The 18133-nt window shown below is 43.8% G+C and overlaps 1 protein-coding gene across 4 annotated transcripts in view; it reads right to left on the bottom strand.

The window, feature by feature from the left end:
• Positions 1-15316, bottom strand: part of SPIN1 (spindlin 1) — a 32456-nt gene extending 17140 nt beyond the window's left edge. Inside the window, exon 1 of one of the 4 annotated variants that reach the window (XM_083702138.1) lies at positions 14963-15316. The gene's annotated coding sequence lies outside the window, so the exon portion shown is untranslated. Of the gene's footprint in view, positions 1-13813; positions 14794-14962 lie in introns of those variants that run through there. The other 3 variants (XM_083702135.1, XM_083702136.1, XM_083702137.1) reach the window with 3 other exon arrangements.
• Between the last annotated feature and the right edge of the window lie 2817 nt (positions 15317-18133).

The following is an 18133-nucleotide window of genomic DNA, read 5'->3' as shown; positions in this document are numbered from 1 at the left end:
CAGAATCCAGATCTTGGTGATTCAGCCACTTGGTCCTAAAACATCAACCCTGCAACTTACACTGCTACCACTCCTCCTGTCCAGCCTGTATCAGGAGGCTCTCAGACATTACTAGACACCAGTAAGATTCCAGAGAAACAAGAGCCAAAAATAAGGCTTTCTGCTCCCCAAGTCTCAGGGTCGCAAACTTATTTAGTTGCAAGTGAGCAAGCAAGTTAGGAACTGGATTTAGACCAAGTAGAGCGACACCTACTAAATAATAAATAATATTTTTAAACGAGATAAATAGCAAAACTAAAGACAGCAGCACAAAATGGGACCCAACATAAAAACTACCGTTAGAAAATCAAATTCACAAAGTGGTTAGAAATTATAAACCCAAATAAAATAACAATGCTAATTTCTCCCAACCCTATACAAATTGCAGGGCATTGACATTACCAGTTATAGCCTATTAGAGAGAGAGGCGACGTAATAAAAACAGATCAGGAGTAAGCTTAGCTTTATCGTAAAAAGGATAGTAAGTAGGGTGACTCCCCAGAACCAATTACCTGTAGAAGGTTTTGAAGTTAGAACTTTCTGGTACTTTGGCTCTGCACTTCCCCACAGCTGAAGCTACTTACTTCCCAATTAGCACACCGACTCCCTGATCTTAAAGCACAATAAACCTAGATAACACAAGCACCTTAACCCAATAACATCATATCCAACTGCTAAGAAGTAGCCCATATCCAAAGGCCAGCTTTCAGGTTACCACAATTGAAGGAAACATTTTCTTCACAATTACAAAAAAGGAGTAGCTTTTGCTTCATGGTTTCTCATGCACATCTGCCAGTTAACCACAGTAGAACAGCCGTTTCTTGGGCCACAGTGAAAGCAGGCCAAATACATTTCACAATGAGCAAATCTGTGAAGCTCTTTTTGGTGACTGCAGCCGTATCTACTTGTATGACTTTCCAGCCATAACCATTCCATACAGGGCTGGCCTGCCCATGGGGCAAGGTGAGCTGGCTTTGATTCCCACTTCAGCCATCTGATGATGTTGATTTGATCCCCCCCCCATCTTGTTCCTGATGTGGATCTTCACTCACTTCTTCTTCCCTTGTGTAGGTGTCGGGGGGGGGGGAGCGCCATTGTATGGTTCGCCCCTGGTGCCAAAATGTCTTCAGCCGACCCCAACACAAAGACCTGTGTATGAGAATGTTGATGGCCTGTGCAAGAGCTTCATGCGAACCAGCTTTTTTCCATACCATTACAAATACATATAACCAATTCCAAGCTGTAGCTGAAAGTCCACCTAGGCAAGCCTACACTCCACCCCAGACCCTCTGAATCATACCTTAAGTGTCATGGAAGGAAGAACAGTTAAGATATGGACACTTTTAACCTACATCCAAATGTCAGAGGGAGGTAGAAATAGGACCTCTCCTAGGATGGAAAAACTTCATGGATTGACAATTGCCATGGATAATAAGAACATAAAAAGAGCTCTGCTGGATCAGACCAAAAGCTCATCTAGTCCTGCATTCCATTCCACCCCCCCCCCCCCGGGACCAGATGCCTCTGGGAAGCCTACAAGCAAGACATGAAGGGATCAGCCCTCTCCAGCATAGTTGCATGCCTCTGATCCTGCAAGGAGTATATAACCATCAAGATTTGATTGCTTTATCCCCCAGGAATCAATCTAACTTCGTTTTAAAGTTGTGAGTGAATTCTGTAGTTTAACTATGCACTATGTGAAGCAGTACTTCCTTTTTTCCTCTACTGAATCTCCCATGTTTCAGCTTCACTGTATAACCCTAAGTTCTAGCATAATGAGAGAGGGCAAAGGCCTATCTCTATCCACTTCTGCTTCGTAAAATGTACATTTTTAGACACCTCTAATGCAGTGTTAGAAACTATTTGCCCAAATGCTCCTGGAACCTGGGTCATGGGTACCAAAACAAAATGCCCTCCAACTTCAGCAGATCATTCCCATGATTTTAGATCTAGTAACATCTTGGGTCATGCTGGGGGCATGAGACTCCTCTTTCCTCCCTCTTAACCAGGCATCCCCAAACTCCTGGTCCTGTTAGCTAGGGATGATGGGAGTTGTAGTCCCAAAACATATGGAGGGCCGAATTTTGGGATGCCTGCTCTTAACTGTAACCTCTGCTTTTGCCCCAGATGATGTTGACAAGGAAGTCTCTTTCCAATCCTTTCAACACCACTGTACTACTGAGGTGTGGAACAGATGGTTTGAGAAATTAGCCTCCACACCCTCAACCTTAATCCCATTTCCCTGTACAGCACAAGTTCAGGCCCAATATAAATCTGTTATATCTATTATTCTTTATAAAGTGGGAAGTCTGTTATTTAAAAAATGTGCCACTTACAGAATTACAACCCTTGGAAAGTTTGAAAGATTCAGGCTTAGACTGGCTTCACATCCACAAGATTAACATCATCTTGAAAGAACCTGCGGTGCATTGTGCAGCCACAAAACGATGTTATGAACATCTGGATGTAGCAAGTGGTCCAAAAAGCAGGGCCTCTCATTGATATACAGTACCTGTTACTGTTAGAATCCCAGTTCTCTCTGCATGCTACTTGGAAATCAATGTGGGAGATGGACCCTATAGGCGAACTGAAAGATTCTCAATGGCTTAAGATCTGGTCCACTCACCCACTTTAGGTCCATGTCAGCTAACATTCAGGAGGATATTTTGAAGGTGGTCCACCACTGGTTTTTAACCACAGTCCGACTAGCTCATACTGTAAGATCTGGTTTCCCCGTAATGCTGGCAGGGTTATATGAGGAACATGCTAGCATATGTAGTGGGGATATAACATAAATTCTGAAAGCGGGCTGCAACAGAAATTAGTATTATTATTGGCAAACAGGCCACTTAGGATGCTAAGTTATGTGTTTTATCCATTTTTGATGGTGTTAATGCTGATATTATTTGTCAACAACAAATTTTATATCTGCTGGTCACTGCTTGTTTAGTTATCTGTCAAGCATAGAGTCATCTTGCTACTCTTTGGTCTTATGGTTTTAAAGAGACATTTTTCTGCCATCTATGGAAAACTGACCCATATTATCTGTGCCGCGGGGGGGGGGGGGTTGCAGACCCCTCAGACTTGTAATATGGGGGTGGTTTGTTATTTATATAACCAAACCATATCATGGTTGGCGCATTCCTACTAAAATATTATTATATCTGGCAAATGTCTACTCTGTATAAATATGAACCTTGCATCCCACCATGGACTATATCTGATGGTGCTCTTTTATGACTGTTGGTATGAAGTATTTCTGTTTGATTTATTTACTGCATTTGGAAATTTTGTTTTATCATCATCATAATCATCATGATCTTGAAGTGGTAATCCAAAATATTACTATTACTACTTCCAATTTCCTATGTGCTGGCACAGCAACAACATATACTTGTTCACTCAGCAACTACGGGTATCTATCACTGGTGCTGATCTTATGATGTCCGGGAGATAAAGACAAGTGAACAGCATACAAATTTTGTTATACACACCAAAGTCTAGCCTGCAGGGACATTTAGCACCTTTAGCAAACAGAGAAGATGCAATTTTATCTTTTGTTTCACAAACAAGGCAGGAACACATTTTTGTGAGAGTAAAATGGCTCATGCTGCTCACTAAGGGTGCCAGAAGTGACCCAGGTGCCAGGTCTTAGTAGGGTGCATTTCCGTCTAGCATGTAGTTACTAATTATTTTCCAATTCTGAACACAGGCTACTTAAATCTCCTTTAGGGCAATGGAATGTAAGCAGCCTGTGTACAGCCTAGGAAGTTATTTATAGACTCAAGTTATGATATCACACCCTAGCATGGCTGTTGAAGATCTCATAATCTAAAGGAAGTTTGCTGTTTCTAGGAAGGATAGAGGGAAAAACTTGGATACATCTAATAAAGGTTAGAGCTGATGATAGGACTATCTAGATCTATTTTTAAAGTGTCTTGAGGCAACACTACCAGACAGAACTGTGGGGTGTATTCACAAGCTTGGATAGCCCTGCAAGAATCAGAATAACCATTTTCCATCTGAAATTACGGAAGTTGTAGACTTTAGTATCTTGATCTCAAGAAAGAGAGCTGTTTGGACTAGAAATGTCAAGGAGGGGGCCGCTTTCCTGAATCCTCCCTCCAAGCTGCTAATCAATCACATGCAGGCACCGAACTGGTTACCAGGCTTTATAGGGTTATTTTCTGGCACCACCTACAGAACATCAAACAGCAAGTCTAAAACACAGCAGGTTCTCTCTCTCCCCCCCCCCCCCGGCAGGTTAACTCGAATATTTATAGGGGCTGGGGAATGCTGGCAACCAGCCAGCCCCATCAAATGCTCCCACTTTGGGGACTAATTGTTACCACCTGCCTGAGGGGCCCCACCCAGTGATACTTGCTCACAGGATCACTACTTCATGACAAGTTATGTGATATATTTGTCTACCATTCATACATGCAAGATACAATGGGGGGAAATCATCGTTCTGTAAACTTAAGACCAGATTCAATGAATTAATCCCACTAGTATACGCCTATGGAAAGACTTTTACCAGTGCCACAGTGTTACCGCCCCGTGTGCTCCCACAACTGGTTCCCACGGTGGGGGGCGGGTGGTCAGGAGAACCCCCAGAACAGTACACAAGGAAGAGAAGGGAGCACATACCATCAGGCAAGCTGAACTGCTTGCACTGATGTAACTTTCACATTAGTGCAATTCCTCCTACAGGATTTACAATGTAATTCCGTCTGACTCTATGATCTGCCTATTCTAGTAGCACACACACAGAGGGACTTGAAAATGCTTATTTGCCTAAATCATTTTAGATTGGCAACTGCTTTCAAAACGTGCTATAATTTCATTATTTATGAAATAAATAAATAAAAATCCCTCTCCATCTGAGAAATGCCCCACTTGCGAATTCCATCCTGGAAATGTAAAGTCCTGCTCATCAAGCCAAATGATTTGTTTTTGCACAATCTACCACTAAGTAATGGCTACTTCACTGACCTATCAGAAGTAGCCAACTTGGCTCACCTTATTAAGCATGATCAGGCATGCCAAATGTTCTTGTCAGTAAACATCTTTACTTTAGCCTGTATCCAAATCATCAAGTTTGGGTAAAAAAAAAATCTGAGGTTTTGCACTCACAACATCCAGGAGACACACAGGTTTCTTTATAACTATAGGTAAAGTAACAAGCTATTTCTGAAGAGAGTCCCAATACTATTTTTGTACAGACTGATTAAAAAACCCACAGGGCAAAGTCAGCTACTCTAGAGAAAATGACCCGAAGCTCTCTGCGTTGCACCTTCATAGAAATGAAGAAAGTGCTAAAGTTTCAAGTTAGTCAGTACTGCAAGAATTAAAAGTTTGCAATACAGAGTGGCGCTACAATTCTGTGAAAAAATTGACTGGGATTATCCAGTTGCCTCAACCCGCATACTGGTTTAGCAGTTTCACTATGACCAAAGGAGTGTTGAGCTTGCCAATTTACTGTAGTTCAGCACAATTTCCAATGTAAGCCGTTAATATGAAATAGAAACATTCTGAAGAGCTTGGGAAGAAATGACAAAGTCAATACTACTAAACAATATGAAACACTGTCCAACACTGGTGTACATACAACTAGAAGGTTACTAAGTGGGGTTGGTTTAGATGACCACTATACAACAAATTTTTTTTCCTTCCAGTAGCACCTTAAAGACCAACTAAGTTAGTTCTTGGTATGAGCTTTCGTGTGCATGCACACTTCTTCAGATACACCGAAACAGAAGTTACCAGACCCTTCTATATTGTGAGAAGGTGGTAATTTAAGTTTGGTAATAAGTTGCAATTCAGCAGCTTCTAGAGAAGCTGCTGAATTGCAACTTATTACCAAACTTAAAACCATGGAGAGACCTGGTCTGAACAAAGACATTGTATTCTTATCTCATTATACATGACAAAGCCATTTTTCACCTTCTCACCCCTTGCTTTTTCCTGTAAGACCTATTGCAGTCATTAAGAGTCGTCAACAGGCTCATCACAGCTATCTGCCAATCACCCATTCCTACCACCCTTCTGAGTAATACCCCTCCCCACCTTCTCACTATATAGAAGGGTCTGGTAACTTCTGTTTCAGTGTATCTGAAGAAGTGTGCATGCACACGAAAGCTCATACCAAGAACTAACTTAGTTGGTCTTTAAGGTGCTACTGGAAGGAATTTTGTTTTGTTTTGACTACGGCAGACCAACACGGCTACCTATCTGTAACTGGCACTATGCAACAGGATTTGTGTCAGTGTTTCTTGAACTTGGGTCTCAGCTACTGTTGGACTAAAACTCCCATCATTCTTAGCTAGCAGGACCAGTGGTTGTTGGGAGTTGTTGGGGACTCAAGTTTGAGAAACACTGCTTTATGCATTCAAGTAAGAGAGAGGACTTGGTACCATACAAAATTGTTTCGGGTTTGTTTTCTAAATTCAGGAGTGCACATGAAAGTCCCTGGATAAATGAATGAGTAGTCGTAGTAGTTGTTGTTGTTATTTATTCAATTTATATACCGCCCTATACCCGGAGGTCTTGGGACAGTTCACAGAAAAGATCACAATGTATAAAATAAAAATAATAACCCAATGCCACTTTTTATGAGATCTTATGCAGACGGCAGAGAAATTGAACTAGGGTTAATTGATGGTATTGGAAATCAGCCACCCAGACAGGCAGAACTCCCTGTGAAAACTCCGGCTCACATTTCCAGATCCAGTTTTCCTCCTGGGTTCTTGGGGTGCAGCTGTTGCCAAGAATGCTTTTGCACAGTTTCAGTCGGTGTGCCAGCTCCATCCATTCCTAGAGAGATCATATCAGGCCAAGATAACATGCCTTAATTACCACCTAGAGGGAATTACTGCAATGCCGTCTCCATAGAGCTGCATCTAAAATGTCCAGGAACTTCAGCTGGTCTAGAATGCAGCAACCTGAGTATTGACTGGAATAATTTCTTGGGAGTATGCAATTACAACAGCTACCCTGGCTTCTGGCCTGTTTATGGGGACAATTAAAACAACAACAACCTGTTTTTTTGCCTTTAAAGCCCTGTGTCTTCTTATTCATAAAATCTAGCAGAGGGGCTTTTCTCTGCATTCCATCAATAGTTGAAGTGTCTAATGGGGACAAGGGAAAGCCACTTTGTGGTAGTTCCTAGGCTATGCAATGGCCTACCTTGAGCGGTTTGAGTTGCACAAACCTTTGCTAGCCAAGACTTTTGCTTGCAAACTTTTGCTTGTCAAGCTAAAGCTATAGTGCCAGTGACCTGAAGAATGATTTTTAAAATTATTTTTATCTGCTGTCTTGCCATTTTTTTAAAATAAATGCTGAAATTCAAAAAGAATATACTGTAAGTTGTCTTTAGTGTTATTAAACATGGCAAAATGGGCTATAAGCATGTTAAAATAACCCTATTACTAATTTCTCAGGCTAGAGAATGTACTTAGAAAGGTAAAGGACCCCTGGGTGGTTAAGTCCAGTCAAATTCAACTGTGGGGTGCGGCACCCAACCCTGCTTTTAGGCCAAGGGAGCTGGTGTTTGTCCGCAGACAGCTTTTCGGGTCATGTGGCCAGCATGACTAAACTGCCTCTGGCGCACAGTACACCGTGACAGAAACCAGAGCGCATGGAAATGCCGTTTACCTTCCCACCACAGCAGTACCTATTTACCTACTCGTGCTGGTATGCTTTCAAACTTGTAGGTTGGCAGGAGCTGAACAAAGCAATGGGAGCTCACCCTGTCACGCGGATTTGAACTGCCGACCTGACAATCGGCAAACCCAAGAGGCTCGGTGGTTTAGACCACAGCGCATCCCGCATCCTTAGAACATAAGCTATAGGCTCAAGTAGCCTTCTCACCATGCAACTCTGATCATGTGTTGGTAAGTCTAACATGAACAAGTATTATTAACAATTATAAAGCAAATAAATATGTCTTAGTATTGTACTAAAGTGATTTCTGCATAAGGCACGAAATATTGTAATTATGAATCTAAAAGCATATCAGAATCTAACGGCCCTTTTATGGGTTATAATGAGCAGCCAAAAAAAACAGGTGTGAGGCTTAATTCATATTTCTGCTTTCCCCCTGCATACTCTCTACTCAAGAACCCTGTAAAAGAGCCCTAAGCCAAAAATGGACAGGGTTCTAAGGAAGAGTAGCAGAATATTTGACCCAAGGCACTTCTAACCCACACAATTCCTCAGGAAAATTCTCTGGATGACATGTGTGTAGGCATATATGGTCAGAATGTAAAGTGGAAGAAACTAATTGTAAGAATGAAACAGGAGATGGGTAGCAACTAGCAAACATGCTATAATGAGACAAAGGCATGCATTTATAGAGTCTCTTTCTTCCCTTCCAAATTAGAGCATATGCCTCTGTTTTCTAGCTTTCCAACACCAGGATAGTGTATTATTAAAAATGCAGTATGAGTTACTCTCTTGTATGTTTGTCTCCTTGACGCATCTGCCACCCTTGCCCATATGACTTAGACTGGTCTGAATACGAGTCTGGTCTCTTCCACTTCCACAAGATTAAGGCTGTTTGATGCCTCACCAATCTCACATAATACATTGAACAGTGAAATGAGTTTTCTGTTTGTTCCAAAGCACGAAAGCTATCTGACATTCATTCTAATTGTTTTCTATAATAAAACTATCATTTACACCTCTGCTGTTGATTTAAGTGTCTTTGGCCTCATCACTAGGATCAAGTAGACATCCCAAACATTCAATTTGCTCCTTTCCTCACTACACTACATTATTGGCCCACAGTACCAAAAATTTGTCCTCTTGAATCAGGTTAGAGTTTTAACAAACTTTACTGATATTTTGAATAACATCACTAAAAATTACAACTGGGGGGGGGGGGTTTCCAGCAAGTGATAATTTACAGAAGTTGACAAGTCACAAATGAAGGTAGAGTATAACGTTTAACAACCAAGGCAAAAAAAAAATGTAGATAATGGGTTGATAAGAATAGAGAAGATGGAAGGTATACTTGGGAGAACAAGGAAAAGGGTGTCATAACAAAATTTCAAAGAACGGATTATTATTTTTTATCAACTGGCCAGACTGAGATGGCCTTACAGGCTCCCCCATTAGATAAATAGCCAACCTTTGTTGGTCCATTCAGAATTTTCAGTGAGTGTCATGGGTACTACTAACTTGGGTTGATCCTCTCTCCAGGCTGGCATCTCACTAGACAGAAAGCAAGTGCACACACTTTCCATGGAACCTGGGTAAAAGTCAATTCCAGCAGACTTAAAACAGATTCTTTTGCGCATGCAAGGTTTTTTAAAAAACAAACCCATTATCAAATGAAAGTATGAAACTCCAGAGTAAAAAAAAAAAATGTAAATCTGGAATTTGCCAGCACAACAAAAACATTGAACCAAGGCAGAAACTCCTCATAGGACAAAAAACAAATAACATCAGTGTACACAAAGCTAGCCTGTTATGGTTTGATAGCAGTTTTGAGATGATCCCTTGTAAAACTTATGATACATAAGGATCCCTTCCTTAGATCCATGATTATGCACCTGGGCAGTGCTAAAGCACACTGAAACCATGATTTTTATTATTCAGTCAATGGATGTTGATTTGGGGGAGAGGGAAGCTGTGAAAAAAATCATGCATTTTGAATAGCATTCATTTTACAGGATCTAGCAAGCCTTCTCTGTATCTGGTACTTCATTCTCTCCTGACTCCTGTAGCACCCCATCTCCTTCCCTGCCGACCAATGGGGTGACAGATGTCGCAGCCAGATCGCCCTCACATCCTTCTCCCTGCACCCCAACAACTACATTTTCATCCCTCTAACTACCCAGAACTCCTTTCTCCCCCCTACTCTCTTATTTGTTCTCTGGGAGAAAAAGGAGCCCCACCTCTTTGTCATCACTGCAATGGAGTGCACCCTGTGAGCACCAAATTTAGATCCCAAGGGTGCCCTGTACCTAACAAGTGCCACAATGGCCACCTCAGGTCTGATGAATTGCTCTGCAGAAGGGCTATCCAGCCACTGTTCTGCTCCTCCTATTTACTGATAACCAGAAATATCCTGGGAAATTACTTGGCTAAGTTTTGTGAAATAAACCTACCAAGTGACAAGGATTAACTTGAGAATGGTCTTGAGCTTGTGTCTGATTGAAATATGCCAACTAGATACTACTTTTTAGTTCTGATTTAGAATAGAGCTAGAGGTGCAAACCTGGCATATACAACATACAAAACCTTTCCATTAGTTAAAGTTCTAGCAGCTATGGAAGCTGTCAAGTGAACATGACCCAACCACCTCTGCCTTCCTTATTCAGGTCAAAACAGCAACGTCATTGGAATTATCAACTATCAACATTTCCAATCCCTCTAAATCAGCCTTCCGCAACATGGCACACTTCAAATGTTGTTGGACTGCAACTCCTTAGTATCCCTGACCATGATCAACTCTCGCCCAGAAACCTATGTCCCCACTGTGGAAGGATGTGTGGATCCAGAATTGGCCTCCACAGTCACTTACGGACTCACTGTTAAAACCATGTTTATGGAAGACAATCTTACTCGGCTACGAGTGATTGCCAAAGAAGAAGAGTATCTCTGACCACCAGCCGTGCTGGCACTGATGGGAGTTGTAGTCCAAAATACTTGCAGGGCAAAATGTTGAGGAATCCTGCTCTAAATGAATGACTGCTTGCCTGAGGTATGACTTAACTGAAGCATGCTGAGGCTACAGCAAAAACTGAGAACCCTGCACATCTGTGCCTCAATACTGTGGCACAGTGCATAATAGGTTGGGTGGGTGCACAGCAAGATAATTTCAGGTTACACTCAGGTACAGTAGTGAAGGAAGAATGTAGCATAAAGGAGACATATGTCCACTGTATGAGTTCCAATGGGAAGTCTTAGAGGTCGCTTGCGTTGTTCCAAAGTACAGTGGTACCTCGGGTTACATACGCTTCAGGTTACAGACTCCGCTAACCCAGAAATAGTACCTCGGGTTAAGAACTTTGCTTCCGGATGAGAACAGAAATCATGTGGTGGCGGCGCGGCGGCAGCAGGAGGCCCCATTAGCTAAAGTGGTACCTCAGGTTAAGAACAGTTTCAGGTTAAGAATGGACCTCCAGAATGAATTAAGTTCTTAACCCAAGGTACCACTGTACAGATTCAAATTGTTTCAGATGGAATAAACAGCACCAGGTTAACCAAAGGTCTCACTGGTTCAACATAAAGTTTGACTTGGACTGGCAAAGGGAATTTCAATTTGCAAAAAGCCTCATCTATATGCCTAATCACCTACAGCATACCAACTGCATATACATAACTATCCTGAAGCCCCACCTCTCTGTTACTCCTGCCCCTTACAAACAGCAAAGCAATAGCCATTAAGCACAGTTCAGCTTTCTGCTTAAGCCCTTCCCTATGGAACTAAACAACCCTGGCTGGCCAGAGAACCAGTACCTTCCTGCCGAAACTTGCTCTGTTTATTTTCTGTTCATACTTCTACTCCCTCCCCTGGAAAGCCAACTTACAATTAATCACTATCAACATATAATCAAGTTAGAAGACACAGATTCCTCAAACTGCCACAATGTAGAAAGCAGTCTCTATAAGAGGATGATCCTAAAGGCCTTAACTTAGCTCCCTCACATGTGTTTGAGCTCATAACCTCACAACCCACTCCAGAAGCCTTTGAATTTCCATTATTCTTTGTCTGTAGAGGTTGATAAGGTTCCTACATGAGAATGTTCATTTAAATGTTGTTTTTAATCCTGTGTTTTAAGCTTTGAGGTCAGTCTTTTCTCTAAGATTTCAGGTTCTACAGTCTTCTCAGAAACTTCCCCTCATGAACACCCTTTGACTCTTGTTTCCTCTGCATCTAGACCTAGCAAAGTTTAGAAAAACAAGTCAATACAAATACAGTATGGCTAAATATTTATATACTTTCACTCTGTAGTGGTGTGCCGCCATGGAGACTGCCCTATCAACTGCTCTGAGAACAGGATGCAGGGCACCATTTGCTGATCAACAAGTCCACTGTAACAAGAATGCTGCACGCAAAGCCCAACAAAAACTGAACAAAAGGTTCCCAATTGTAAAACCTGGTCTGCAACCGATTTTCCTTGGTCCCATTGGTGGGCAGAGACTAATCAAAGCTTCATTTCAGTACAGGTGCAATTCTTCATTCTGGAATACTGAACATATTTGATAATGTATACATAATATGCAATATGTTAGCTTTGTGCTTTATGACTGTATTCATTCTTGTAAGCCACTTAGAATTATTTTCAGTTATACAATCTATATCCGTACCATTTAACATAAATATTTCAAACAAAGGCTCCCAACTATGCATTTATATAATTTTGTAATGTAGCAGCTAATCCAAGAGTTCCAATTTCCAAAGCTTGACAAATATTCCATTATTCTACCCATCTGCTCTGCAATTTCAAAATCAATTTTACCAATCACCACCAAGCATTTAAGTTCCAATTGGTTACATTATGCATTTTTGAAAGATACTACTAACTTTGCTGGTGATAAATTATGCAAAGGCCACAAAATTATTGTGTGGACAAAGGAATAGTAACACAAAGCCAACATTCTAAACATTAGTAACATCCTCAGAAGTAAAAATGCACAATGGGGGGGGGATCTCTCTTGTAGCAACCAGTCACCCACAGGCAGCACAGAACCGAAGAAAACTCTTGTGCATGATCCTCCTTTAAAGAAAAGCATGCAATTATACCCAAGGTCATTTTACATGAGAAGAAACTGCAAAGGGCCTTGTCAACTAAAGATTTGTGTGTGTGTGTGTGTGTGTGTGTGTGTGTGCACAGTTCAAAACTGTTTTATGAAGTTTTGTCGAAGCCAGAAGGAGGTGCTGGTAACTGGCCAAGATCTTTGGGGTTGTTGTTTTTTAAAGTCTTGGATGCTTTCAATGAGCAACACGGGATAGTGAGGAATCTTAGATCTGTGTAGTCACTGAAACCCTAAAAAATGAGGTGCAGCCCTTCCTTCTATGCACTTATCTTGTCGTTATGAAGAAAAGTTATTGTATAAAACTGAACTACCATCAACATATGCATGTTTTAACTCTCGCAGCTCAACAATTACTTCAGATTCTGGAACGGCAGAAGCACTAAAAAAAGGATGAATCAGACTGGGGGGGGGGGGGAATTGCCACCCTGTGTTCAGAGCTAACACACTGTATGATGCCAGGTAATGAGGCATATCCCAAAATAAAAAGGAATGGCCCTGAGCATCCTGCTAACGTAACAGCTATTTAATAACCTTAATCACCGCCAGCATTTTTTTGGTGCATCAGCCTCCCTTCCCCCCATGCCTAGGAAGACAGATACGCACATTCCAGTCAAGCCTCTCAGCAGAGGTCGCACCACTCAACCCCTCCCCCTCCCCGAGGCCTCCCTAAGCTTGCAAGAATCTTTTGGACTTTTCCTCTACCATACTGTACAAAAAAGAAAAGAAAAGAAAGCTCCAGAGCAAAGACCCTTCCCTTTATATCCCATCAAAGTCTCTCTCTCTCCCTCCCTCTTCCACACACACACACACACACTGCAGTTTCCTTCCTTTTTGGGTGGGTTGGGGGGAAGGGGAAATAAAAGAGGGGGAGGCAAAGCACAAGTGGATGAAAGACCAAGAAGCAGAGAGAAAATGAGCCCTACATGGGGGGGGGGGAGCAGAGCGTCAGCCATGTTTTGCTTGTGTGTGTGTGTGTGTGAATGTGAGTCCAGTATTTACAAACCTGCAGCTGCAGCAGCTCTTGGAGTCTGTGAAGGAAGAGGGGAGGGAGGGAGGAGGGGAGGGAGGGAGAGGGAAAGGCAAGAGGAAAAAGAAAAAAAAAGGAGGGGGAGGAGGGAGAGAGGGCGAGAAGGAGAAGGGGAGAAAAGCAGAAAGAAAGGAGAGAAGGGAGGAGAGACAGGCAGCAACAGCAGACAAAGGAACCCAGCAAAGCCTGACAAGACACACACACACACAGAGCTGCTGTGGCAGGCCCTGGGGCAGCCTTCTTTGCCTCCCTCCTTGGCCATTTTCGTTACCTAGTGGGAAGTTTCTGGAGGGTGTGTGTGTATGTGTGTAAGAGAATCTGTGAGTGTGTGTGATTGAGAGTGTGTCTGTGAGTGCGTGAGATTGTGTGTGCCTGTGTGAGTGTGTTTGTCTGAGATTGTGTGATTGAGTGTGTGCCTGTGTGAGTGTGCAAGAGCCTGTGTGTGTGAGAGACGAGGCTTGCCACATTCTCATGGGCACCACTAACAACAGATCCATCACCCCCCCCCCCATTCACCAACACACACACCAACACACACACTTCCCCCTCACCTACCCCCGCCCCTCACTCCCTCGTGGCTCTCTGTTTCTGAGAATGGGATTTTATTTTATTTTTGCAGGATGACAAAAGGCCCCAGGCTCTCCCCCCCCCCCGCCACAAAACAGAGGGGAAGGAAGCAATGTGTATATAAGGAAGATTTTTTTGTGGGGGGGGGGGTTAAAGACCACGAGCGTCTCTCTCTCGCTCCTTCCACCCCACAGGAGGAGAAAAGGGTCCCCCACCGGGCTGCCCCCCCCCCCGTTTCTTCCTAGCAACAGCTTCCGGTGGGGAAAGAGAGGGAGAAGAGAAGAAGAGGGGGGGGGAGCCTGGCGCGAGCTAGCGGGGAGGGGGGAGGAGGAGGAGGAGGAGGAGGATCGCGCGCCCTCCTCGGATGAATAATAAATAACGCCAGCCCCGAGGGACGCGGGGCGGGAGGGGCCAGGCCAAGGGAGCGGCTCCCCCACAGCGACTCCCACCGGCGGTGGCCGGTACTGCCCGGCCGGGCCAAGGGCGGCGCGGCGGCGGCTCCTTTTCCCGCTCCCTTTCCCCTCCCCCCCCGCGCTCCCCTCACCGCCGTTACCTCACCTGCTGCCGCTGCCCGAGCCTCCTCGTCCGCCCTCTCCGCCGCCTCCGCCTGCACCCGGGCGGGCGCGCGGTGCCCGGCGGGGGTGCGGCGTCGGCGGGGGTGCCAGTGCTGCAGAGGCTCCGCCAACCCCCCGCTCGCCCGGCCAGGCCGCTCAGCTCCTCGGCGGCGGCGGTTGCTGCTGCGGCGGCTCCCCTTGTCTCGCTCGGCCCCCGCCGCCGCCGCCGCTCCTCAGCCCTCCTCCTCCTCCTCTCCCTTGCCACATTGGGAGCCTCCCCCTCAGCCTTGCGCGGCCGCCGCTGCCAGGAGAGAGGCCTCCGCGCCTTCCTGCCAAATAGTGAGCCACTCCGAAACGCGCGGCCCCGCCTCCCGCCGGCCTGCTGCGGCGGCCGCGCAGGCGCACTGCCACCGCTGAACTGCGACAGGAGAGCCGGGGCCTCGGCCGTCTGTCTGGCCCGGCGCGAGAGCGCGCTCGCCTCCCTCCCTCCGGGAAGGCGGAGTGCGCATGCGCCGGCTCACTTGCCCGTGGATTGAGCAGGGGAGCAGGGGCTTCGCTTTCTCTCTGCTGCTGCTGCTGCTGCTCCTCCTCTTCCAAAATCTTCCTGTGTTTTTTTAAAGCAACAATGCGCTCTCAGTTTCAAGAAGCTCTGCTCTTTTCTGCATGCAGCCCCCTGAAGCGTATCTTACCTGCAGAAACAAATTTACACGTTTTTGACATGTGAATGTTTATTATTATTATTATTATTATTATTATTATTATTATTATTATTATTTGTTTATTTGGTTTTACAATCACATATTCAACATACAACATAAAAACATGATTCCAAAGAATCTCCTGGACTTCCCTCCTCCCCTTTGTGGTTCCTATTGTTAATCATTTCCTCCTGCATCTTTTATGATGGTCCAAATCTTTTACATCTCCATTATGTCCAAAATTCAGCATTAAACTACAAGTGTTATTCCAGTCCTACTAATGGTTTTAGGCGTTTACAATGGTCTTTTAAGATAAATTATAAATTTTCCCTATTCCTTATTAAAATTTTGGTCTTCCTGATTTCTTATTCTTCCGGTCATTTTTGCTAATTTGGCATAATCCATCGATTTAATCTGCCATTCTTCTCTGGTAGGGACTTTATCTTCTTTCCATCTCTGGGCTAATAATATCCGCACAGCCTTGGTCGCTACATAAATTGTCTTTTCTGCTCACCTGAGATTTTCACACCTAGGATTCCTAAAATAAAAACTTCGGTGTTTTTAGAAAAAGTTATTTTAAACTTTTTTCAACTCATAAATCATTTCCCAAAATTCTTTTACTACTTAACATATCCACCACATACGATAAAAGGTGCCTTCTGACATGTGAAAGTTAACTTGCAAAGCTGGCACATGTATTTCTCTCTTCTTTTTCGGTTGTTTTACTTTTTTATAATTTTTATTAAATTTTCTGTTTTGCAATTTAGAATATTCATTTAAACAATTGTAAAATAACAAAAACTTCCCTTCTTCCCTTTCCATGGTTCATTTTGCATAACATAAATCCCTGCGTATTTTATATAAACTAAACCATTCAGTATTCCATTATTACATCCATCGAACACATATTTCTCCATGCGTGGCGAAGCATAGATAACCATGCATGGATTTCATTTGAAAATTCACACCTGGCCTTTCAACAGAACCATTTGGCAATGGGTCTCAGTAATGGGTTGTTGTTTTTACTTTGATTATATATATATTGTGGGTTTTTTATGCTGATCTTTTCTGTGAACTGCCCTGAGACCTCCGGGTATAGGGTGGTATATAAATTCAATAAAGAATAATAAATAATAAAACTATATCTGGCCAGAAGTGCTGCAACATGGTCCGTTCATGATAGCTGCAGCCATGCCATCTAAAATTATATAAGAATCTGAATAATTATGCAATAATAATAATTGAGGATGTATTGCAGCAATCAAGGCAGATCTCGTGTTGCAGAGCTATTTTCTGTACGTGTGCATGGGCAAAGGAGTTGGAGTGCTCAAACTTCTTTAAGAGTGACTTAAGTTGGGTGTTCCTTGAAGTTCCACTTGCACGTAATTCCCTTGAAACCAAAGCAGCTTGTGTTTTCAGTGTCCCTAAATACTTAGCTTTGGCGCATAGTACATCTTTTTCCAAGGACGCGGGTGGCGCTGTGGGTTAAACCACAGAGCCTAGGACTTGCCGATCAGAAGGTCAGTGGTTCGAATCCCCGCAACGGGGCGAGCTCCCATTGCTCGGTCCCTGCTCCTGCCAACCTAGCAGTTCGAAAGCATGTCAAAGTGCAAGTAGATAAATAGGTACCACTCCGTTGGGAAGGTAAACAGTGTTTCTGTGCGCTGCTCTGGTTCGCCAGAAGCGGCTTAGTCATGCTGGCCACATGACCTGGAAGCTGTACGCCGGCTCCCTCGGCCAGTAAAGTGAGATGAGCGCCACAATCCCAGAGTTGTCCGCAACTGGACCTAATGGTCAGGGGTCCCTTTACATCTTTCTCCAGAGTGACTCTAGCAGCCAGTTCTCTGTGGCTGACTCATCTCCAGTCAACCCAAAGGGTGAGAAGACTTCTCAGTGGCAAAAAAAGATCCCTGTTCGATGTGCTGATAGGGCAGCTCGAAAACACTGAAGACAGGAATCCTGCTGCAGAAAAAGTAACAGGTCTTCTACCTTGATGACTCCACCTCTGGACGGGGCCCAAGCAAGCTTTCCTTCTGTCCTGCTTCCCAGTTGTCCCTCCCCTCCCTTCAGATGTCAAGGAGATAAAGACCTACAGAACAAAGAGCAAGTGTGGTGTAGTGGTTAAGAGCAGTGGACTCGTAATCTGGTGAACCAGGTTTGATTCCCCGCTCCTCCACATGCAGCTGCTGGGTGACCTTGGGCTACTCACACTTCTCTGAAGTCTCTCAGCCTCACTCACCTCACAGAGTGTTTGTTGTGGGGGAGGAAGGGAAAGGAGATTGTTAGCCGCTTTGAGACTCCTTAGTGTAGTGATAAAGCAGGATATCAAATCCAAACTCAAACTTTTAGAAGACATCTGAAGGCAGCCCTGTACAGTGGTACCTCGGGTTACAGATGCTTCGGGTTACAGACTTCGCTAACCCAGAAATAGTACTTCGGGTTAAGAACTTTGCTTCAGGATGAGAACAGAAATTGCA

Source organism: Podarcis gaigeae (genome assembly GCF_964106915.1).
Source record: "Podarcis gaigeae genome assembly, chromosome: 11".
NCBI classification, from domain to species: Eukaryota; Metazoa; Chordata; class Lepidosauria; order Squamata; family Lacertidae; genus Podarcis; species Podarcis gaigeae.
The sequence above is the reverse complement of the archived record's forward strand: the minus strand, read 5'-3'. Positions and strand labels throughout refer to the sequence as shown.